Source organism: Chelonoidis abingdonii, chromosome 4, assembly GCF_003597395.2.
Source record: "Chelonoidis abingdonii isolate Lonesome George chromosome 4, CheloAbing_2.0, whole genome shotgun sequence".
Lineage (NCBI taxonomy): Eukaryota > Metazoa > Chordata > Testudines > Testudinidae > Chelonoidis > Chelonoidis abingdonii.
Genome location: NC_133772.1, coordinates 121,839,290 through 121,851,757, shown reverse-complemented (window position 1 = coordinate 121,851,757; position 12,468 = coordinate 121,839,290). Strand labels below are relative to the sequence as shown.

Here is a 12,468-nt window from a genome sequence, read left to right as displayed (position 1 = left end):
TGGGCAGTACTAGAGATGGAACTTCTCTAACATCCTTTTAAACTCTGCTTGGATCAAGATTTTCCGGGGGAAATTTCAGACTCTTTTGTCTCTACAGTGAGGCACCCATTCCTTTATAGTGGCAACCTGAGCTGAACTCAAGCACATTTTTCCTTCTTACCCAAAATTGCATTTAAGCCTGGTAAAGCTTCTATATGAGATTAAAAGGGAACCATCTTTTGTAAGGAAACAGAAACTCGGTGTCTAATCAGCAAATAAAGAGGCTTGAAACTGTTGGAAGTGGATTTACATGGGGGTGTGGGTAGGGGGTGAGTTGACATCAAAAAAGGGTTTCTGTTTTTGCAAGGAGGTTTCTTTATGGCTGTTGTTGGAGTGGCATAAAAGAGCTGTATACAAAGACGCTGCCCCCAACCACTGAAACATGCTCGCTCAGTACGGGCTGATCATTGCCTGGAGCTGTTTCAAATGCAGTCAACTCCACAGCTCCCACAGAGCCGAAGAGAAGGAAGCAAATGCAAGCTCAGGTGCAATGGTCTGAAAGCCAAACCTGACAACGAGCCTAGCACTAGGAAAAAGAGATCCACTCGCACGTCAATTAATTGAAAGCAGGGATTATATCCTCCGGCGGAGGCTTACAATTCCCTCGCTCTCTGCCACACCGCATAACGTAACTGAAAGCAGCTGATACGTCTGAAGGGAGCATTTTGTCAAGGGCTCTCCGATTGGCCGAAGAGACCCTGCAATGGTTTGTCGGGAAGAGCTGAGCCTCTTGATTGGTTGCGTTGCACCTGCAATGCGTCAAGTAATGATGCTCGAAAGTGAGTGTGCTGGGGCTTGGCTTTCCTGTGAATGGCCGCCGCGAAGCGGCGGGAGTGTGGCGTCCTTCGCACGCGGGAGCTGGCTGCAGAGCGGCGCGCGCGGGGAGGCGAGGCTAGATGCACGCTTTTGGAGGGAGGATGCGCGTGCAGATCCAGCAAGCAGCAGCAGCAGCAGCTGTAGCCTGCGTTGGAGCACTGCAGCTGCGGCCTCCAGGTCTGATACTTGCAGCGGTGGTAGGCACTGGGCTCAAGTGTGGCCGGAGGGAGCTTTTCTCCTTGCAGACCTAGTCCTCCCCCCCCCCCCCCCCTTTAGAAAACAAAAACTCAGCTTCTGAATTAGAAAAAGCAGTCAAAACACAGGAACAGCCTCTCGTCTAACCGTGCTCTTGCCCAAACACACACCACTCCAAGAGCTGTGCACGGGGCATTAAAATCTCTCTTACTCCCATGATGTTGTGGGTCCAACAAGCATTTGCTGGAGTAGTTTTCAGACCGTGACAATGGCAAGTTAGGGGAAGATCTTACACTGAAGTCAAAGGATGTACAGTCTTGTGACTATCCTATTGCAACACTCGACAAAAATCTTCATCGCAAGGAGAAGCTTTTGCAAAATTAGATCCAAATTGAAACTGCAAACAAATGAGAACTTGCTATCTGGCCATTTAAGACACCCAACAGCATCCAAAAATCTCAAACTTGTTGGCTTTGGCTAGAAAGCATAGCTGTATATTGCATAATAAGCTATAAAATAAGGCTGACAACCTGTGACAGTTGGAGGTTAAAAATGTTTAATAAAGAAAGATGAGCTTTTTGTAATCATAGTCTAATAAAAATGTCTATTTGAAACACACATGCTGCAAAATATTCTTTATTATTAGAGGAAGATGCTTTAAAGGCTGCCTTAAAATTGATCCAAAATGATGGGGAGTTTCTTCAAATAAGCAACAATTTGTTGGCATGTCTGCAAAAGCTAGCTACAGAAAAGAATCTAAACATGGGAGTAATTTACAGAGGCTTATTTTACTGAAAGACTTAGGTAATTTTTGTTGTTTGAGGCTCTTTTACTGCCCTTTCAGAATCCTGTTGTTGAAAGGTGAGTCAGCAACAAGTCTGTGAACAACAAGGTAGGAAGTTCTATTTTAAATGAGGCTTCACCACTAATACATTATTAAAAGCATGTTTGCATATGAAAAATCCTACTGCGTCAGTTGGAACATTGAATAGGAACATGGGTCCTGACCGCCCAGTTCCTTGACTTTGTGGGAGTTTTGCCTAAGAACAGAATGCAAGGCTCATAGTGTTCTACTGTAAGCATTTTAAGGTTAAATAATTTGGAATTTTTTATTCCTTTTGCTCACTATGAAATAAGAGTGTATTTTTATTTTTAAATTGTCCTGGTTGCCTTTTCACAGCTTTGCTGGTATGAACACTTTTGACTGTATATTTTTCCCCAGAAGAATTGTCTCTAATATTTTGCAAGAATCTAAGCACATGGTAGTTCCCAGCCAAGTGGAACAAATAGAATGAAACCTTTATTGGAAAATGATATGCCTGTGTAATTATAATTATAACATTTATGGGTGAAGCAAGGTTTGGTAAAATAAAACATAAAAGCAAGGTTATGAGCTCATTCCTTTTCTCACTTGGCCTTTTGGAATATGAGAGCATCGCTTGGCAATATCACATCTGAAAAACTTGGGTCTAAAACGAAGGAATCTAAGGGTATAAAATAATAGGGAAACTTGTTTTTAAGTGATGTCTTTCTTCAAGAACAATTGTGTACTAGTAATGATTTGTGTAGTAGAAATTATTCATTTTAATAAAAATGTAATTATGCTGAATTCAATAGAATGACCAAAGTATATGAGTGTCAGACTGAATCTGAAAAGGTATTTATAAAATAACATTTTATTGAGGAAATAAACATGTACATTTTAGGGGTTAAAATTAATTATTTGTTGCTGCAGTCTCTTGAATACATCTGTATACATTTTATATAACAAATAGGAATAAAAAAAATTTGTTTTGAAAGGAAAACACTAATGCTCTGAAGATGGAAAAAAATGATGGGTGTTTTGTGATAATATATGTAAGGCAAGAGTTAATTTACTTGGTTATTGAAGATGAGTAAGTACAAATAATTGTAAATTATTCCTTTATTAAAAAAGGTCACTGATTTAGTTAAAATAATCCCTAACTGAGTTATATAATTAACACTGGTGGTTTTATCAAATAATAATATATTCTGTGATTCTGCTCCAAAAGCATTAGAACCATAGAAAACACCATGGATAGTAATTAATGGACTCTTATTTGCATGTTTCTATATTTCCAAATGTCATTGTAAACATATTCTGATTTGAAGGAAAGTTTTTCCTAAGTACGGTAATATTATTAGCTACTGCATATAACATGTAGTATCAGTTTTAAAGCAATCAATGTATATTCACTGTAATGGTTATCACACTGAAAACTAATATATACAGGTCTGCCATCTTCTGGACCATGAAAGGTACTACCAAAACAGGGTACAGCATTATTTTATTAGGATCAGGAGAATACTTTGTTAATAGCTTTTACCCTTTCAGATGTGTTCTTTCCACTAGAAGATTCCCCAGCATTTTGACCAATTATTTGTATCTGCTTTTTCATAGTGATTGTACATATCTATATATAACAACTATGGTATTTTTGCAAAAAAAAAAAAAAACCCCACACAAACTCACTACATAAGAACATTATTAAAGTTGAAGACAAGCGCTCAAAAGTTAGGAAATGTTAGAATTAAGAGTGCCTGTGCAACCTTAATTTGGTCCTCTTGTGCATGTGTGTTATGAGAGTGTTTTTAATTACATGCTCACAGACAATGTTTTTCCCACAAGATCCCTGTCTCATTCATTGTACAGGATGGACAGTACCCATCTAATGAGCAGTTATTCCGTGTTTTGTTTTCTCCTTATTGTTCAATGTGTGGGCCCATGCCTTATTTACTGCACTCTATTCAAAACCTGTTCTGAAGACAGAATTATTAATTTTCTCATGGGCTTTTCTATGGTGCTCATCTTCAGTAGACAGAGTGCTTTACAAACATTAATTAATTTATCTTCATGACACCCCTGTGAGGTGAGTGGGCAGTATTATTCCCATTTTACAGATAGGGAACCAAGTTACAGATAGATGAAGGTAAAAAGTTTCCACTAATTTTGGTTGACCAACTTGAGACACCTAGAACCTGATTTTTTTCAGAGTACTTAGCATTATGTAGCACTTTCTGTGTTCAGAGCACAGCTTTCACTGATGTCAGTTGCAGCTGTGAGTACTCAGAATATCTGCAAATCAGACCCCAGGGTATCCTGTTAGCACTCAGAAAATTAGGAACACACAATGACCACCTGTGGAAAAAATGTGGTTTATGTGACTTGAGTAGCATCATAGAGGAATTCTACCCCAGATTTTTAAATCTCCCATGTAGGCATCTCTGACATTTAAAAAGTCATAGCTCAGGTACAGCTTAACCTCTCTAGGCACCTAACTTCCCTCTGGTCAGCATTTTCAAAGCAACCTAAGCACTCCTGTCAGCCCACTGCTAATGAACTACACAGAGTCCTTGCTTAAACTGGAGGCCCCAAAGCAGGATTCTCAAATGTGGCAAGGGAATGTCTGTCTCATCAGTGGGGCCTGATCCCATAGACATGCTCTGAGGGAGATGCCTACCTCTGGCTCAACAGCCAGGTGCACCAGGTTATGCAGATAGACATCTAAGCCCCTTTCCTCATGTAGGCCTAGTCTGTCATGAGTAATTGGACATGGGTGAGGCCTTATATTTTGGGAAACAGAATTAGGGAGGTAAATGGATCAGCAGGCTGGAAACAAAAGTCTGTACTAGTTAAGATAAGAAAGAACACCCAGGAAACTATTAATAATGGACACGATAACTGGAATGCAAGATGAGGCAATGAGTAAGTCATGCATGGACAGAGTATGCTGTACACAGGTTGGTTTTTACGAAGTGACCAAGCCAATCCAAAAATGTGTGATGCTATGTATAGTAAATGCAATTTAATGTGTAAATGTATATAAAAGCAGTGTTTTCATGCTGTGAAGCTCTAGCATGTCTCTACTGAGCATATCCCTGCTGAGAAAGTTCATTGGAACAGAGAGCAAACTCCTAGCCAAATGACAGCACCCCTATGAGGTCCTTTGGAGGTTAGGTTTGGTCAGTCATGAGGTTTACTGTCTGGACCAGTGATGACCAAAGCAGATCTACCCTGTAAACTGCTTAAGCCTTGAAGGTCTCAGGAAAACTTCTTCATCCATACAGAAGAAGGAGATGAGGATTTAGGACCCCAGTTCACAGAACCAAATGAGGTAGGGATTAAGGGGGTCCTGCTTGGGGATGGGTTGCTCACTGGTCAGAGAGAACAATTAGAGACCTGATGCAGATGTACTAGGACATATTTTTCCCATTTCCAGGATGACTCTGTAGTGGCCTCCTGAGCCATATAAAACCCAGGACCCAACCCAGTCAAAAGTCAGTATCTCATCCCAGAGGCGTTGAAGTACCAGTTAGTACAAGAGGTCCAGGAGATTAACTGGGTGTGACTGAGGAACTGAAAAGTCCCTGGTGTAGTCTGTATCAGAGGGGTAGCCATGTTAGTCTGGATCTGTAAAAGCAGCAGAGAGTCCTGTGGCACCTTATAGACTAACAGGCGTTTTGGAGCATGAGCTTTTGTGGGTGAATACCCACTTTGTCAGTGTAGTCTGGTACTCCTTATCCCTAAACTAGATGAGACTATTTGATTCTGCATAGACTTCCACCCAGGGCCAGCTCTAGCCATTTCGCCACCCCAAGCACAGCTTTACTCCACGGGGGGGGGGGGGCGCTCTGCCGCTCGCTGGTCCCGCGGCTCCGGTGGACCTCCCACAGGTCCCCCTGTGGAGGGTCCTCCGGTCCAGCAGCTCCGGTGGACCTCCCACAGGCGTGCTACCAGAGCCACGGGACTGGCGGACCCTCTGCAGGCAAGCCTGTGGGAGGTCCACTGGAGCTGCCTGCTGCCCTCCGGGCAACCGGCAGAGCACCCCCTGCGGCATACCGCCCCAAGCATGCGCTTGGCACACTGGGGCCTGAAGCCGGCCCTGCTTCCACCAAATCAATGTGAACTTTGACTTCATTGCCTAGCCAGAATCTGGAGTTAATGTCCTGTTTAATTGGCTCAGCCAGACCTGATACATCTCTACATTAGACTTAACTAACGGCAATAGGCAGATCCTGCTTTCCCCCAATTCCCATGCTGAGACAACATTCTCAAACCCTGTAGACTTTTTTCAATTTGTTAATATGCCATTTGGTTTACACATCAGCCTGATCACCTTTCAAAGACTCTTGGACGAGGTGTTGTGGCCCTATCAACCCTGAGCAACAGCCTACTTGAGTGATGTGTTAGTCTACAGTATGGACTTAGCCACAGTTCTGCAGACCCTATGGGACGCCGATTTAACCACAAACTGAAAGAAATGCACATTAGGGAAGTGGCAGACCACTGGTGGGGAACAGTAAAGTGGAACTCTTGATTAATAAAGTGGAAGCCATAGCCAACACTTCCATTTTGAAATCAAAAAAGCAAGTTTGGGGATTTCTTGGTCTGGTGGGGTCAGGGCTGTCCTTAGGATTTATGGGGCCCTATGCAGTATTAAACTAGTGCCCCTACACTGGTGCATTTGACTTTGTGAATACTGGTGTGCCTATACTAGTGTCCCTATGCCAGCGCATTCGGCTCTGTGAATATGGCCCCTGCCTTTTGCCTCATAAGGCATATGCTGAGTGTGTGGGAGTCAACCCTCTCTTACCTGCTGTCCCGGTCATAGGTGCAGACTTCATGGGTGGGTATTCTGGGGCTGGAGCACCCACAGGGAAAATTTAGTGGGTTCAGAACACCCACTGGTGCCAAAGTCGTCCCCCCCCGCATCCCCTTCCTCCTGTGCCTCTCGTGCGCCGGGGACCCTGCACTTACCAACTCCTCCCCCTACCCCCTACCTCCCAGCACTTCTGGAGTGCCGTGAACAGCTGATTCACAGTGTTCCAAGCTCTAGGAGGGAGGGAGAGGAGTGGGGACAGGGTGTGCTCGGGAGGAGGCGGGGAAGAAGGGGGGTGGAGTGGGGTGGGAAGAGGCAAGGCAGGGGTTTGGGGGAAGGGATGGAGTAGGGTGGGGCCTAGAGTGGAGGGGGGGAGTCAAGTACTCCCCAGCAAGATGAGAAGTGGGCACCTTTGGTCCTAGTGGTGCCCCAAATTTTTGGATGCCCTATGCAGCTGCATATGCTGTGTATACCTAAGGATGGCCATGGGTGGGGTTTTATAGAATATTTATGTCCAAGTTTGACTATTGACTCTCCTTACTGATCTCATTAAAAAAGCAGCTCTTTGCCAGGTCATTTGCTCTCCGCAATGTGATTGGGCATTCCTAGAAACTAAAAAGGTTCTTTAACAGATCAGTACTGCGTAGCCCTGATTTTTCACAAGAATTTATTTTACACATGGATGCCTCACAGCACTGGGAGCAGTTTTGTCCTAGGTGCTCCACAGAGAGGAACATCTTATTCTGTATATAGGAATAGGACACTCCTGGACTGTGAAACCCAGTATCTGGTCCTCAATAAAGAGTGGGTAGCAATGCACTGGGCAGGGAAAGCCCTGCACTCTTATTTGTTTGGGACTCCCTTTTTTCTTATCACCAACTAGCAGTGCTCCAACAGCGCCAGACAATGAAAGATTCACAGGCCTGAGTTACCCATTCATACCTCACCTTACAGCCCTTTTGGTTTTGTATAGAGCATTGGGCTACCAAAATCCACCAGAATGCAAACTTTCTGTCCAGGATGAATGAAGTCATGCAGGGAGTGCCTTGACAGTCCTACTCAAAGCTTACAGTCAAATGCTTGAGGGATTACTGCTTAACTCAGTTCATTTCACCTGCAGTGCTCCCTTAGTAGCCCTTGCTAGTGACAGCTGGAGGACCAATGTCTGAGACATAGACAGGCTAACAGCTACAGTCAAAAAAGTTTGTAAATATTGTCTAAGCAGAACATTGCATTTTAAAGAGCATCTGCAAAGCACAGGCTGTGGATTTGAATCGTCCTGAAAAATTGTCCCCAAAACTAGGTAAGATGAGATGGGGAAGCTGTTGCACTACTATTGCATACCATGCATAAGACATTACTTTTTCTCAAGTTTTTTTGGAGGGGGAAATTAAAATTACAGCCAGTATTAAAGGAGCTAAAATGTCTGCTGGGCATTCAGAAATGTTACAGAAACAACTTGACTTAATTGCAGGGTCTGGCAAGTAGCTTGTTGATTTAATCAGATGGTTAGAAAGCCATAAGATTTATGTTCATCAAGTGTACAATAAAGTTGTTGACTTAATTAACACCTATTGAGCACTTAAAGTTGAGCAATAGGGATTCAACACCAGTGTAAAAACTTCTGTTGAAATTACAGATAAGCTTACAAACTACTGTCTCCCTGATCACAATGAAAGAAACTCCTATTTTACCCAGCTAGCACACCAGTTCTTTTAAGCAGTAAGGGTGTTTGATTACATCCAAGTTGGTATATTAAACTGGGATGCCCTCCCACTGGTCTCAACAAGAGCTGCAAAATTGAATTAGAAGGGTACTGGTTTTATGCAAATGTAAGCAGAGTCAGGATGAGCTGTACCCTGACATCTGGTGGTGAATTATGGGAAGTGTGGAAAGAATGTCCGGAATGTGAAATCTCAAATATTTGCATAGGCACGCCTACCCCATCCCAGACTGCCGAGCTGTGGGACTGCTTTGTGACAGAAATGACTCAACCTCAGTTGGGTGGTACTTGCTAGACAAGGGACATGGGTTCCAAAACCCAGTGAAGGGAGAGAGGTTGGGGACAGGTATTTGTGCCTGGTGGTGCAGGCTCCTTGTGGAGCTAGAAGCACCAGTTGCACCCCCTCCTCTCTCCACTGTGGAATGTCAGAGTTGATTTTTTATTCCCTTAAGACTCTAGATACAGGTTGCTGAGCTGAACTCACTTTGGGCTAATGGTGCACTAGCACTGGGCTCCCCTACTATGTGCTGAGATCACTAAGAGCTGAAATCACAAAAGAGCTGAAATTACTGAGCTGGGAGCACTGAGTACTGTGCTAACTAGTGGGGGAGCCTGAAGCTATACTGCGGAACAGAGCAGCTGGCGGAGTGGAGCAGTTTATGGGGATGGCAGGAGCGGACCACAGGACAGCTGGTGGAGTGGAGCGGCTGGCAGAGCGGAGTAGCTGTGGGGCGTGTGGAGCAGCCCACAGAGCGAGCGGAGCCGAGCAGTTTGCTGGGACAACTGGAGCAGCTCACGAGGCAGCTGGTGGAGCGGAGCAGTTTGTGAGGACGGCCGGAGGAGCAGAGTGGAGCAGCTGGTAAGGCGGAGCAGTTCGTGGAGAAGGCGGAAGCAGAACCCACGGAGAGGCAGGGCAGTTGGCCCTGGACCACGTAAGGTGCCCCTTTCACCCAGGCTGGGGGGAGGGACCTCTACAGATAGACTCTTGAATTCTGGGGTGGCATTGACCAGAGACTTTTGGGTTGTTGGACTTTGGAGTGATTGGACTTAAGACCCTAAGGGGAAAAGGACATTGCCAAATGTACTTGGGGGGGTGGTTATGGTTTGTGTTATAACTCTGTTTGTGGTGTTTCTCCAATGGGATGCCGCATTGATTCCTTCCTTTATTAAAAAGATTTTGCTACACTCAGACTCTGTGCTTGCTAGTGGGGAAGTATTGCCTCCTAGAGGCGCCCAGGAGGGTGTGGTATGTAAGTGTCCCAGGTCATTGGTCACTGGGTGGGGGCTCGAGCTGGTTATGCATGGTGTTATTGAAACGGAACCCCTGGATACTGAATCCGGCCCTTGTTGCTGCCAACTCAGAGGGGCAGAAGGGTTACACAAAGGAAAGCACCAGTGACCGTTTGATGACTGCTTTTCAGAGGTCTGCAGAACCACACTTTCCCAACATTGCAAAACTGCTCAACTGATATTTGTTGTCCCCAAATCTGCATGTCAAGCAAAGCATTTCAGCATATGGGTAGCTTCAGACTGTACAGAGGCAATTCATGAAAGAGGAACAAGTGAACTGACAAACAATGCTTAAATTTAATTCAAAAATATGAACAGAAATAACTGAACTGTGGACAGTATTTGTTGTGTTTACTGTTGATTTTAGTTGTAAATAGGGCTGCCAAGCGATTAAATTAATTGTGATTAATCACAATGTTAAACAATAATAGAATACCATTTATTTTAAATATTTTTGGATGTTTTCTACATTTTAGATAGTGATACATTTTAGATACATTGATTTCAATTATAACAGAATACAAAGAGTACAGTACTCGCTTTATATTTTTTTATTAAAATATTCACACTAGAAAAACAGAGATAGTATTTTTCAATTCACCTAATACAAGTACTGTAGTGAAATGTCTTTATTGTGAAAGTTGAACTTACAAATGTAGAATTATGTACAAAAATATAGCTGCATTCAAAAATCAAACAATGTAAAACTTCAGAGCCTACAAGTCCATTCAGTCCTACTTCTTGTTCAGCCAGTCCCTCAGACAAACAAGTTTGTTTACATTTGCAGGAGATAATGCTGCCAGATTCTTGTTTACAATGTCACCTGAAAGTGAGAACAGGTGTTTGCATGGCACTGTTGTAGCTAGGGTCACAAGATATTTACATGTTAGATACACTAAAGATTCATATGTCACTTCATGCTTCAACCACCATTCCAGAGGACCTGCGTCCATGCTGATGACAGGTTCTGCTCAATAACAATCCAAAGCAATGCAGACTGATACGTGTTCATTTTCATCATCTGAGTCAGATGCAACCAGCAGAAGGCTGATTTTCTTTTTTGGTGGTTTGGGTTCTATAGTTTCCGCATCAGAGTGTTGCTCTTTTAAGACTTCTGAAAGCATGCGCCACACCTCATCCCTCTCAGATTTTGGACTGCACTTCAGATTCTTAAACCTTGGGTCGAGAATCAAACTGTGCCAAGAGCTCTAAGCAGCCAAGCAAGTTGTCATTATTAAGACTGCCAAAGGTTTCATTAGACCCTCTCAGTGCCAGACCTCGTGTTGTCAGAAATGTTATTGTTGCTCAACTTGCTTCAACACTTCTGTCTAGTAATTTCTTTCTTTAATATAGCCATCTGCTATATGTTTATCAAGGGTTTGAGTTTTTGATAAACGCATTACGTAAGTGGTGAAAGGTTGTTGGTGCTCAGTAGAACTTTCATGTTTACGAGGTCTGCCAATGTGATCCCATGAATCAAATCCTCTCTTAGCTAATGCAGATGTGCTGTTCGGATAAAACAATTTGCACACAAAACCGAAGACACAGCCAGTTGATGGTGAGTATATGAGCCAGGGCCTTTCAATAATTTTACCATTCGGGGACACTTGGTTGAAGGCTGTATCACAGAGTTTCCTAAAATAATAAACATCTTACTATTAATGCATTCTCTCCAACATTTGTGATGAATACAAGCATATTTGTGGTGCATTAAGAGAGTAAGAGGATCATAACATAGTAGCAAGCAGCCTAGAATGAAATATTTTACATTTAGATAGATACAAAAAAAACCTGTTTATTTCAATTGTCTCACAAAATTAATAGTTAATTCAACTCCTGCTGGAAAGAGTTGATCTCATAAAATGACTCAAGTAATGTCTTTTTTTAAAAAAGCATAAGAAATTTATAATAACCTTGTTCTGCCCTTATGTTATCTTAATGTCATTGCATATTTTCCAACACCAACACGATTTTGGCAGAAATTGGGACCCATGTCTATGCAGTACTGTTGGGTGAAAGCATCAACAGTCCAGAGGGCAGCATCAGAGGAGGGTAATTGTACTGATGTGTTTTGCAGCAGCTGTTCTTTATTTGGTGAAAGGATTTAATCAGAAGAAAGAGCCTGTTCTTCACAGCCATGATCAATGTTGGCTGGACCCACCGCTATACTAGTTTAATTACACACTCATCATCATTACTAGCAGTATTAGTGTAATCAGCGGGAGTCTCTGTCTGATTATTAATGAAGTAACTGCTTATATGACACATTTTAGCATTCTTATCTTCAATTTCTGCTTTATGCCTCTGTTTTTGAGCATCACTGAAATGTTTTTCATCATTATTTTCTTTATCACTTGGATTTGTTCGTTATCCTATGTTTATAGAATCCTGCTCTGCACCTCACCCACACCCGCAGATTACAGTGCGTACATATGCCACTGACACCATGTGCCTTTCCATAAATGACTGCAGGGGAAGAAAATAAAATGAAAGGGTTGGGTGGGCAGAGGGCTTAGGGCTGCAGCTCAGGAATGAGGGGCACTGGCAGCGTGTGGGGAGGAGTCCAGGGCTTGGCCCGTAGGAGGCTGCCCAGGTTGATCCCCAGAGCGAGGCAGGGGCCAGGGGCAAGAGTGCAGCGGGGCATGGGGGGAGGATTAGTCCCTGCTGACTGGATCAAGGCAGGGGCTAGGGGCAAAAGCACAGCGGGGCGGGAGCTTGGGTTGGTCCCTTGAGCAAGGGAGGGGCTGGGGCTAAACTGCAAGCACAGCAGGGCTGGGGAGGGGA

General features: G+C 43.5%; 1 long non-coding RNA gene across 1 annotated transcript; it reads left to right on the top strand.

Moving 5' to 3' along the window:
- The first annotated feature begins 695 nt into the window (after positions 1–695).
- Positions 696–2,769, top strand: LOC116816895 (uncharacterized). The gene is made up of 3 exons (XR_012655672.1): positions 696–818; positions 1,895–1,942; positions 2,273–2,769. It is a non-coding gene; the product is annotated as an uncharacterized LOC116816895 (long non-coding RNA).
- Positions 2,770–12,468: the final 9,699 nt, after the last annotated feature.